This window comes from Chaetodon auriga, chromosome 24, assembly GCF_051107435.1.
Source record: "Chaetodon auriga isolate fChaAug3 chromosome 24, fChaAug3.hap1, whole genome shotgun sequence".
NCBI classification, from domain to species: domain Eukaryota; kingdom Metazoa; phylum Chordata; class Actinopteri; order Chaetodontiformes; family Chaetodontidae; genus Chaetodon; species Chaetodon auriga.
The window spans coordinates 9,655,193-9,666,061 of record NC_135097.1 but is presented as its reverse complement, the minus strand read 5'-3'; positions in this window follow the sequence as shown (position 1 = coordinate 9,666,061).

Sequence of the window (10,869 nt, the reverse complement as noted above, 5' to 3'; positions counted from 1 at the left end):
TTATCCGTGCCCAAATCACTGGTGCATCAGTAAAAAAAAAAAACAAAATAAAATTATGTAATATGTCAAGGGAAATAGTCAGGAAAATCATGACAACATATGCCCCAGACGCAGACAAAATGCATCAAAAAAAGAGAGACAGCGGTCAAGAGTTGAAACAAACTAGCCCAAGGGGATCTGCTGGCCAAATATAATCTAAATTGGGGTTGACAAATACAACTAATTGACATGCAACCTAGAATGACCCAAATTTGTGCTTCCAATGATCTTTTAGCTCTTTGAAAGTAACCTCTTTCTTCATGGCTGCCTTCTGTTATTTTGTGTGCCTCTTGTGTCTCGCTGTGTGGGGAAACCGAAAGCAGAACGCAGGCACACACACACAGAGGCACACAAACGCACACCAACCTTAATGACATAAATGGCATGTAATGGTGATGATACGGAGCTGGAGGGAGAAATAAATCACTGATGTAATGTTTCCGGTGAAAAGCCTGGTTCCCGCTGCAGAGGAAAGCCAATGCGAGGGGCTCCATCTACTGTTTGGTTCCGTGAACTTCATACTGGGCACTCTGACAGGGCTCCAGCTGACTCACTTCAGCTCCCTTGCCTGTAAATGAAAGGGGACAGCCAGACTCAGCAATGAGGCTAAGGCAGTATAATTTATGCCTGTGAATTATGGATATTCCAAGCAAGTGAAGGCCAATATATGTTTTATACCACGCTCCCCTCCATTTATTTTGGCTGGGGTTATGGCTTGATAGCTGGCGGTTCTATTGATGATGGACTTCCTGATTTATCCGCTCAAGTCAGGCAGGGCCATCAATTAAGGCGCATTGCCAGGACAGACATGCCGGATGTACTGTCACCTGTTGTTTATGACTGGCTGACTATGCTCTCGCGAGTTAGCTTCCTGTAGTACAGGGCGGTTCTCCACTATTGCCCACTGTGTACCACTGTGATTACCCCCAGGCGTGAGGCAGTAAAACACTGTGCATTATCCAGCTGCAATTTGTGCAGCCACTAAACGAGCAGCATCTATTTTCCAGCTTCATTAAAGCATCAACTACTTTTTATCTGATTATCAGAATTACAATAACTGTAAACTGCGAGGCAACCCTATACATAGCATTGTTTTATAACCTCATTTTATTACCTCATAGAAGTCGGGAACATATAATTTCTCACGGATAGACTGAGATGTATATACTATCCATTCCCCTGGAAGCCATCGCCAGCAATTTCCTTCCTCTTTCATCATTCTAAATGTGCCTAAATGGTTTGGGTGTGGGGGTGTGTGTGGGTGTGGGTGTGGGGGGGGGTTGAGCAGCCATAACCGCACCTTTGTGTCAGGAGGGGAGTTTGGAATCTTTGATGCTTTCCCTGGCATGAAATGTATTTACAAATACCTTCGTGGGAGCAAATAAAAGGTTTAATATTTAATTAGGCCTAAGGGCATCTCACAATACATTTCTGATCAATGGCATGATGGAGGAATCTTCCCTCACTGTCAGCCTGTGTGAGGAGAAAGCCTGGCTTCCTCCTTTAAATGTTACTCCAGTTACTTACATGCAGACGGCACTTTGGGGAGGACAGTTAATCATCAAGCATTTACAATGCACCTCCTGGGATGCCGAGCAGCCAACGAGGGCCACTGGATTCGTGTTTGTATACATTTGTGAATTTTAAGGCTTCTGACTTCAGATGATTACCATGAATGATGAATGACGAATGATGATGAAAAATGTATTTAGGCTCTCTTTGTGCCAACGCTGATGAAACTTTCATGATCCCTGTGGGGAAACCGGGCATGTCACAGTGCACTGTGAGATTGGGTTGTATAATCAAGAGTCTTAAATCGCCGTAGCCAAGGGGTGTTTTTGAAGGCCCCCTTTTGTTTGCCATTTCTCCAGTGTGTGATAACAAATACCACGGAGGTCAGGCATGCAAGCCTGCTGCTGACTGCTAAAATGAGGACTAACTTGGTGTTGATTGCTTTAATACGGGCCTGCTCATCCACACGTTATTTATACATTTGTTTAATATTCCCAAAATCCTAATCCAATCTGCATCTCTGCTCACATTTTCGGTCCATTCTTTCGTGTCTGTCAGCCCGAGAGAGTGCAGAAAGTGCAGTTTTGTTGCATTGATGTTGAGAATTGAAGGGATTTTTATTCAGCTGTGACTTGAAGTAGCTTCGGTATCATGAAAAGATCGAACATTTTTCCGAAGGTGCACTGTATATTGCACATCTTTTCTGCAGTTCGTTTATTTGACTTTTTTCTTGAGACCATTTAAAAAGAAACATACCTAATGAAAATGGTATTCTGACCAAAGAGCTGGTTCACAATAATCTCACATTTCTCTTCTTGATATCATGTATAAATGATACTCATACCAAATGCAGGTTTTTTTTTTGTCGTTAAGAATGCTACCAACTGTACATCCCCGCACCTCACAACGTGCCTTAAATAAGAATGCAGCATTGAATGAGGAGCTTTAGTGTTATGGTGATGGTTTTGCAAATGACCCTGGGCTTTGCAAATGTTTCTGCAAAGACTCCACTTCATTTTTTTCAGGGAGCATTTAGAGAGAGACGCAGGCTAATTTGGCGGCGACGTCGTGTCAAAGCACAGCAGCTCGCATCAGAGAAGCATTACTGACTAAACCTCACTGTTGTGTAAATTAGCACACCTGCTCTCTGGCGCTAAAGCCTTCAATGTAGTGCTATCAAAATACACAAAGCTTAACAACAGCTGTCAAAGCTTCATGACAGCTGTCACGGAGTCAACACGCTGAAGTCTGCTTTCTCTGCAGCAAGATTTTTCTGTGAAACTTTCTGAGTGCTGAAAAAAAAAAAAGCAGCGTGTCACATCTTTGTTCCCGGTGACAGCATGAAACCTTTTCTGCTTTAGTTTTAATCGGAGAGATCCAGCCTGTCCTCTTGAGCCACAGAGCAGTGAGGGAAAATGTGTGCTGCGCTTTGAGGACTTTTGTTTCGCTGCCACTGAACTCACGTCAGAGAGCGCCGACACCTCAGAGACAAGGCACAAAACATATAAATGCCCAATTATAGTTGCTTCAAAGAGAGATGCATTTAAAAATTAATAATGGGGCATTACATAATTCACAACGGTTGGTTATGTAAGCGGCCCAAATATGAAGAACAGACAGGGTATTGTCTCTTACTCAAATGGCAGCGGGTGTGCCTGTGTGTCTGTTTTCGTGTCACTGCGACCACACGATTTGCTTAACTGTGTGAATTTAACTGCATATATACGTATATGTTTGTTTTCTTTTGTGCTGAGCATTTCTCTGAAAGGAACGTGTGGAATGAGGACAAGGCATTGGCGAAGGCAGTGAATAGAGTCTTAGAAAAACTCCAAGGTGCTTCGGTGTCAAGGTGCGTTTCGTCTGCCGCCCTCCCAGAAGATGTTAATCTGCTCTGCTCCGGCTCCTTCTTGTTTCATTTCAGCATGAAGGCTGCAAAGTCTGCTCGATGAATGGCTGAGGCACTGTGGAGTATTTCCCTCAGAACCATAATACATAAATTGAGGATCCCAAGGCTCGATGAATTACGTGCCAGTTTTGTGTCTTGCACACAGGTTTGGATACCAGCCTCCACAGAGACTCTTCAACTCTGTGACTGTCAAACATCAGTCCAAATTTTAGACGTATCTTTCTCTTCAATATACCAATCAAAAACAAAACGAAATGATTTGTTCACATCCGTCTGCGTGGTTTTCTTGCACAGGGGAATTGTTTGCTTTTCAGAAATGGCCATGAGACATTATGAAATTTCAGACTGCAGTTACTGTGAGACAGGGAAATGTCTGCTATCGAGATAAACTGTCTCAGCATAGAACTGAAAAATCTGAACTCAGATTGCCTTGTATCTTTGGGCAGTGCTCTCCAACTAGACCTCAAGTGCATTCCAGGTCAGGTCTCGGGTTCAGTTAGATACTCAGGCAAATAATTGAATTAATCAAGAGCAAGAACTCTTCAGAGTTTCCAAATCACACTCGATGAATTTTGAGCAAATTATAATAAGACGAGGACAGATGGGGTTATTTGGGCTTTAGGATTTGATGTGAGTTCATGCACCTATTAGCTATTCAGAACCTCCCACACTAATGCCCCCTATCTTCAGAACTACAGTCATACCCAGAGGACAGGTTGCAAGCAAGTTGTTCTTGAAAATGTGGGGGACCTTTACAAAACTAAATTTCCCTGAACAGATAAAAGACAAAACCTTATATCTTTAATTAAGCGTGTTGCTTTGTTAGCGCTGTTTTGTGGGTTAAGAAGAAATGTACAAAGGAAACGATGACAAATGTGTGTGCAATGTAGGTCCTTAATTAGTAGTAGAATCCCAGATGTTGCGTGTTTTCATTTGCTGTCTGCAGACAGTCTTTGCTTTTGCACTCTCTGATTGCTCTGAGCTCTGAATGTAATTTACCTGGAGTGTTTTCTTGCAGCAGTCTGCATTTCTTGCTTTGTAGTCTTATCTTTTGTTAGCTCCCTCTTGTTTCATTATTATTTAGCTCTGTTTCCTCTGAGGTGCGTCTCTCCCTCCCTCCCTCCCTCCCTCCCTCTCTCTCTCTGTACATCTGCTCTGACTTAAGTCATTTTTAAAGAACTCTTAATTCCCACAGAAACCTGCATTTAACTTATGAGCACTGTTGCTTTGACCAAGTTAAAAAACGAGGGGGAAGAAAATACAGACTTAACAGACAGCTCAGGTCTAGCCCAAATCCATCCACTGACAGTACTTAAGCTGCTGTCTACCTAGAAAGGTAAGAAAGCAGCTTGATCTTTTGACTGAGGATTACAGAATGGATGAAAGTGAAAAAAAGACAGATGGATCGTGCTCTGCTTATTTGGATGGTTTCTCCTTGAATGTTCCCTGTGCTGTGACACAACTGCTAATCAATGGCCACGAAAAATAAAACGGATCAGGAGAGACGCTTTTGAGGATAATTCTGGTTTGTTGCAACTGGATTATTTTCAGACGTTTGGTCGTGATTACTGTCTGAAATAATAGCTTTGTACATGCCAAGTTAATTGCTTGGATCCAGCAATGTTAAAAAGAAGTGGCAAGAATCAAGAGCAGGCAGACAGTCACGTGGGATCATACAGGTGAACCCCCCAGGTGAGCCAAACTTAACTGGAAGAAAAGATGAGAGAGCAAGAAGGTAAAATGATTACCAACATCCATCACAGCGTACAGGCTTTGATCTATCGTAGCTGCCACAGCTGTACACACCGTTTTTTGTAAAGTGCAATTGTAATATCAACATTGGGGGTGCAATACATTCAGTATTACCTCAAAATAAAGCTTTTCAGAAAATCTGTCTAAACTGTTGACCTGTTTTAAACCTTTCTGAATGTCTCAGTGATCGAGTTTCTCGCCCCATCGGCCCTCATTTTCGAGATATTGCCAGGCTCCAAGATCTCAGAAATTACTTCGGTGACTAGAGTGTTATCATAGCTGACAGGAACAGCAAAGCCTACAAAAATATGATCTAAGGTGTAATAAACAGGAGTCAGGAATAGATAGGCATTCTGCAGAGATCATTTTTTATACTGTTCACTTCTCACACTGACTTTCTTTGGACCATCAAAGTCCAAATACACTCATACCCGCACATGCTAGCATGACTAATATTTTCTTACAGGACTACATTAGAGTTGCAACTACCAATTATTTTCATTTTTAACTAATCTGTTGATGATTTTTTTTTTTTCCCCAATTGATCAAATAGTTGGTTCGTCTATTGAATAATAGAGTCCAAGGTGACGCTTACAAAGCTGATCCTGAGAATGTTTCATAACTTTTGCTGCCAGCTATTTAGTATTACGCTTCCATGCTGTTGGGGGATTTGTAGGTCATCCGACAGATCCTACATTTCCCATAATGCAATTCGATAGCATCTTTCATTAGGCCTTCTCTGCCTCATAATTGCCCACATCTATCAAACCCTACGGCTGCTGTTTATCGCACAGCCTTTCTGTTAAAATATGAAGTCTCCAGCCCAAACTTTGAGAAACAACCCTGATGACATCATCAGGGCCACAGTTGAGATGATACATCTGTCTTCACCCACTGAGTGGGACTGTACCTTTCATCTCAACTTTATGTGTGAAATCTGTGGAGCTGTCTTTAAGAGATGACTTATTAAAATTACCAGCTCTACCCTCAGTCCACTTTCAGACCTACTTGAGCCCTGCGTGACAGAAATGTAGCTCTCATTCATTTGAGGAGAGGCAGTGCTCGAACCACCGAGGGCTCTGGCAAGACAACACAGGGTTGCAAAAAAAAAAAAAGTTGAACCAGGCTCAACTTCTGCTGCGACGCGATGTGACGTCATCTGGCACGGCACGTCTAGAGTTGTAAAATCTTGAGCTTTATTAACCGCTGTGAAGTGTTTTGGCATCTGATAAGCCTTTAAACACCTCAATCTCTTACAAAACTTCCTGTATTTCATTGTCTCAAGGGTAACGCAGCACGTAGCCCCCTGTCCTGGTTTAACACAGGACTGTTTGCTCTCTGAATGCCCACTTACACACTTGGGCGTCGTCGCTGTAATACAATAAAAGTGAAGCAGGTACCAGATTCATTAAGGTCCACTGATGAATGGCCATTTTCCAAAAGCCGTGAAACACACAGAAAAATAAATGTGGTAAACTGAAGGCCCCTGTGGTGCAGCATTTTTTTTTTTTGTACATAAAATTCAAAAAGCAACACCGTCGAGCTGCTGTTTGAATCAATGCAGTGCTTTAAAAATAGAATAGCACCCAGTCGAATGAAAGAAGCACACCTGTTCTGACTCTCAAAGCGTTATGGCTTGTTGCTGTTATTGTGTTTTGTTCATGCTGTGCCAGCATATTAAGTAATGTAGGCAGCATCTATTCATGTTACTGCCTGTTAGTTATGCATGAGTCGCCACTACAGCTGAACACTGTATGTTTTTGCCCTGGCTCCCTCGTCGTTGATCTTTGTCTTGATATATTGGTCTTGTCCCCACTGCTGCATTGTGAGTGGACTTGTCTTTCATTGTCCTTCATTCCCACAACTATACTGTAAGTCACTGCTGTCACCTGTTTGCAGAAATGACAAATTCTGTTATACTCAAGCTTTTCAAAGTGTGGTTTTGTTTTTCCAAGCACCAACTCTCCCTGGTGCACATCTCAGCGAATCCCTGCTGGATTTCTGAAACATCCCAGAAACCCCTTCCTCATCTAGAGACTGACTGTGATTCCAATTATGTAGAAATATGTACAGGAGATGGGCGACTGTCACAGGTCCCATGGAAATTTCATTTTAATTAATCTTGGGCAGAAATTGGCAACTCGGGCATCATGACACTCATCACGGCTCCCTGAAGTAGATCCAATTTTCTGTCTCAATAGGCATTAAATTAGCAAGAACATTTCCACCTTTGTCACCCCGGCACGCATAACAAATGAAATACATTTGGCTACATGACATAATGGAGTGCTAATAAATGAGTCACCGCACGAGCAAGGTACAGGCAGACGGTGGCAGGTAAATCGCATTTGCAGTGTTAAAGAGAAAAAAAAAATGTGTGCAGGGAGACAGATTTGGGATGCCTGAGTGAGGACGCAGGCGTTTTTGTTTTCTGTGTGAATTTTGTCACCTGAGTCAGGGCTCATTTCCTAGATCGTTTTTAGAGCACTGGAAATTAAAACATTACTGCCAAGCTTGACATTTCATGTACGTTTTGCCTTCATCAAGCATTGGTCCTCGAATGATAAGCATTACAGCCTCCAAAGTTCATGCATGTGTTTGCCTCCTGCGTCATAAAGGAGTCTTGATCTTCATTACGCTTGAGAGTATTTTTGGAAAATCAACAAATTTTCTTGAAAAATGGCCCCCGCCACTGTGATATCATTAACGCAGAGAGGTTTCGCATTCCTTTTGTGCTCCGAGGTTGGACTGCCATCAAAGTTTCCACCAAACCAAAGACGTGTTGCAGCAACAGATCAGTGCACATTTATACTTAGATGTTCTGCCAGATCAACATCCTTTAGGAAAACTCAAACACATACAGTAGCTGCGAGGACAGATTAACATGTTGGCAATTTGGGTTAAGTTTGTGAAAACTTGGCATTACTAACAAAACTTTTGTCGCCCCACATGTGACACAGCACAAAGAGGATGACATTTTTGTGTAGATGTACAGACCTCAACGAGGACTATAATAAGTAGAAAAGGAGTGAGGAGCTCATTTCAGATTTATTATATTGTTAATGCTTCACCCTGACAGGCAGGCGCTGTGCTTCCGTCTCTTTGAGACTCTTGCCACATCAGTGCGCGACTCTGATCCACCCACAGAGTGACGTGAATTGCTCTGTACTTGGGATAACTCCACAAATACACCACCTATTTTACATTATCGAAAATATCCCCCTTTCGCCAAAGCTGAAATCCTTAGAGAAAATTGTCCATGCATTGTGCACATTGTGATTGCCATCTGTCCAAAGAATCAGAGCAGAATCCAGATCTGGGAATTTACAAAGCCTTGTCCAAGGCCTTTGATCCTCTGTCTCTTTCTTCCTTTCTCTTTGTTCATGGGGACTGTGGGCTTTAGGTAGCTGCCTTAGGAAGCAACATGTAAGGGACAACTAATGAGGCTATCCGTGAGACTAGCATTTGAAGGAAAGATTGAGGAAGGCGATGACAGTATGTTGTGCAACTCAATACAGGAGCTGAGAAAAGTGTTTGATCAAAGGGAGTCATCAGCAGCAGAAAAGAGTTGGGTAACATGAAAACAATCATACCCAACCAGGTGTATGTTCCATGATGATAACATTACAGCATTCAAAACTCTTCTCTTCTACTCAGTAAGAAGCTGTTCATCCTTCTGCTGTCGAGGCTGCACAAATAACCCTCACTGTTGCTGTCCTTACCCAGAGTCTTAGCACTGGTGCCTTAATGTAGCGCTGTAAACAAACACCGGAGTCATATGTGTCCTGTTATACTTTTTGGTTGCAAAAACATAATCCTCACCGAGGTGTATTCTCCAAGTTTGAGCTAAATGGCTCCTGTAGCCGGATGCACTATGCATACTGGGATGAGGTGTCATGATCCGAGCCATACATCCTCCCCAATCAGTGCTTTGCATGTCATTCTAAGCCTAACCATTCCCAGACAAATTACATTCTAGAGTGGCATTATTGCAAGTAGATAGAACAAATTGGGTTTGCCGTGTGGATCAGGTAATGATGAGGATGAGCGACACCAACAGTTGCCAGCAGCCAGCTGGAGAGTGAATTGAGGTCTAACTGGGACTAGCAACAAAGTGTGTTGCCATCCTGATAGTTGGGCAGTTAAGACCTTCTTCCTGTGTTTACTTTCCCACTCCCTCCCCAGACACATCTAATCAATGAATTGAGTGATTGTTCTGTTTTGCATTTTGGTTAGTCTGAATTTTTTTTTTCTCTGTGTGAAAAGAAACTGAGCCAAGGGGAGAACACAAGTTTATGGATTCAGACCTGAGCAAACACACGATAGGTTTGTTTTCATCAACACTTGGTTACATTCGCTGCGTTCAGATCTGAATAAATTGTGGATTTCAGCAGTATAACAACAATCTCATGTGGGCTATTTTTGAGGGGAGAAAAATTAAAATGACATTGCTGTTAATTTATCAAATCTGACTCCAAGTCCCACTGATGGTGCCTCATTTGACCGCAGATAGTCACAAAGTCCCCAACCTTTTTCGTAACCTTTTCCGTGCCCAGCATTGCTTCATTGAAAAGTATTTGTGTTTCTCCAGTGATGATGAGTCAGATCTATCTTACCCTCCATCCCTGTCATCATCTACTTCTTCTGTACTGCATTTTAATTGGCCAAGGCTGGCACAACCTTCCAACCCAGCTGTTTCCCTGCTACATCCCGGAGCAAGGCTAGTGTTCCTCACTAATTACCGCTGCTGCATGCGATGATCCGTGACACAGCCAGCTCTTGCTCAAACACCCTCACCTCTCCCATTTACAGTACCTGTCAATATCCTCCGTCATTTTCATACATCAGTGAAAAAATCTTTGAAGTAGAGCAATGGATTGACTGAAAAATGATGCCCTTTCAAAAGGCTCCCGCAAGACTAATGACTGTTAAAAAGCAATCAAGTGGTAGCAGCAGTCTGAGCAGTACATCTCCGTATTTTATTGCTAACGCCCGGTCACGGCACCTCTGCTGTTTAAATTATTGCTATGTAAATCACCTGAAGTGCTTTGGTATTGGAAAGCAGCAGATTTAAGATGCTGGTGCATGTGCTAAATAGACAGTACCCCGATATTCGTGGAGGCCTTCATTTGAGGGACTAACTCCTGCTATTCATCAGGGTGTCAGTCTACCTCGATCTGGCACTACATTCTGAGAAGCTCACTGGCGGAACAAATGAAGTTCTCTCTGACTCACATATAAAACGCTTATTCTGTATTACTGCAAAACTGATGTGAAGTGCAGCGACAAAGTTCTGAACAAGCATGTCGTGGAGGCACTTTAACCTTCTGCCTTTCACGTATTTGTCTTCAACCAAAAGCCTTTGCACGCTTCCAGCGTTCCGGTGTAAAGGTTTAGGTGCTTGCAGTGTGATGAAGGGACCTCTGAAACTAGAATTGTAAATGTTCTGCTTGCATCACAGATAAGAAGGATCTTGAACGTCTCAAATTCATAAAGATAAAGGTTATTCATAGCTGAAATGTTGGCTGAATTTTTTAGTATGTGCACGGTGGATGGATCCCCACTTTGCACTGTAAAGACAGATTTGATGCTCGCTTTAGTCAAATCTTTACACAAGCTGTCACTGCCCTCTGCTGGTTTTTAGGCTGTATTACACCTAC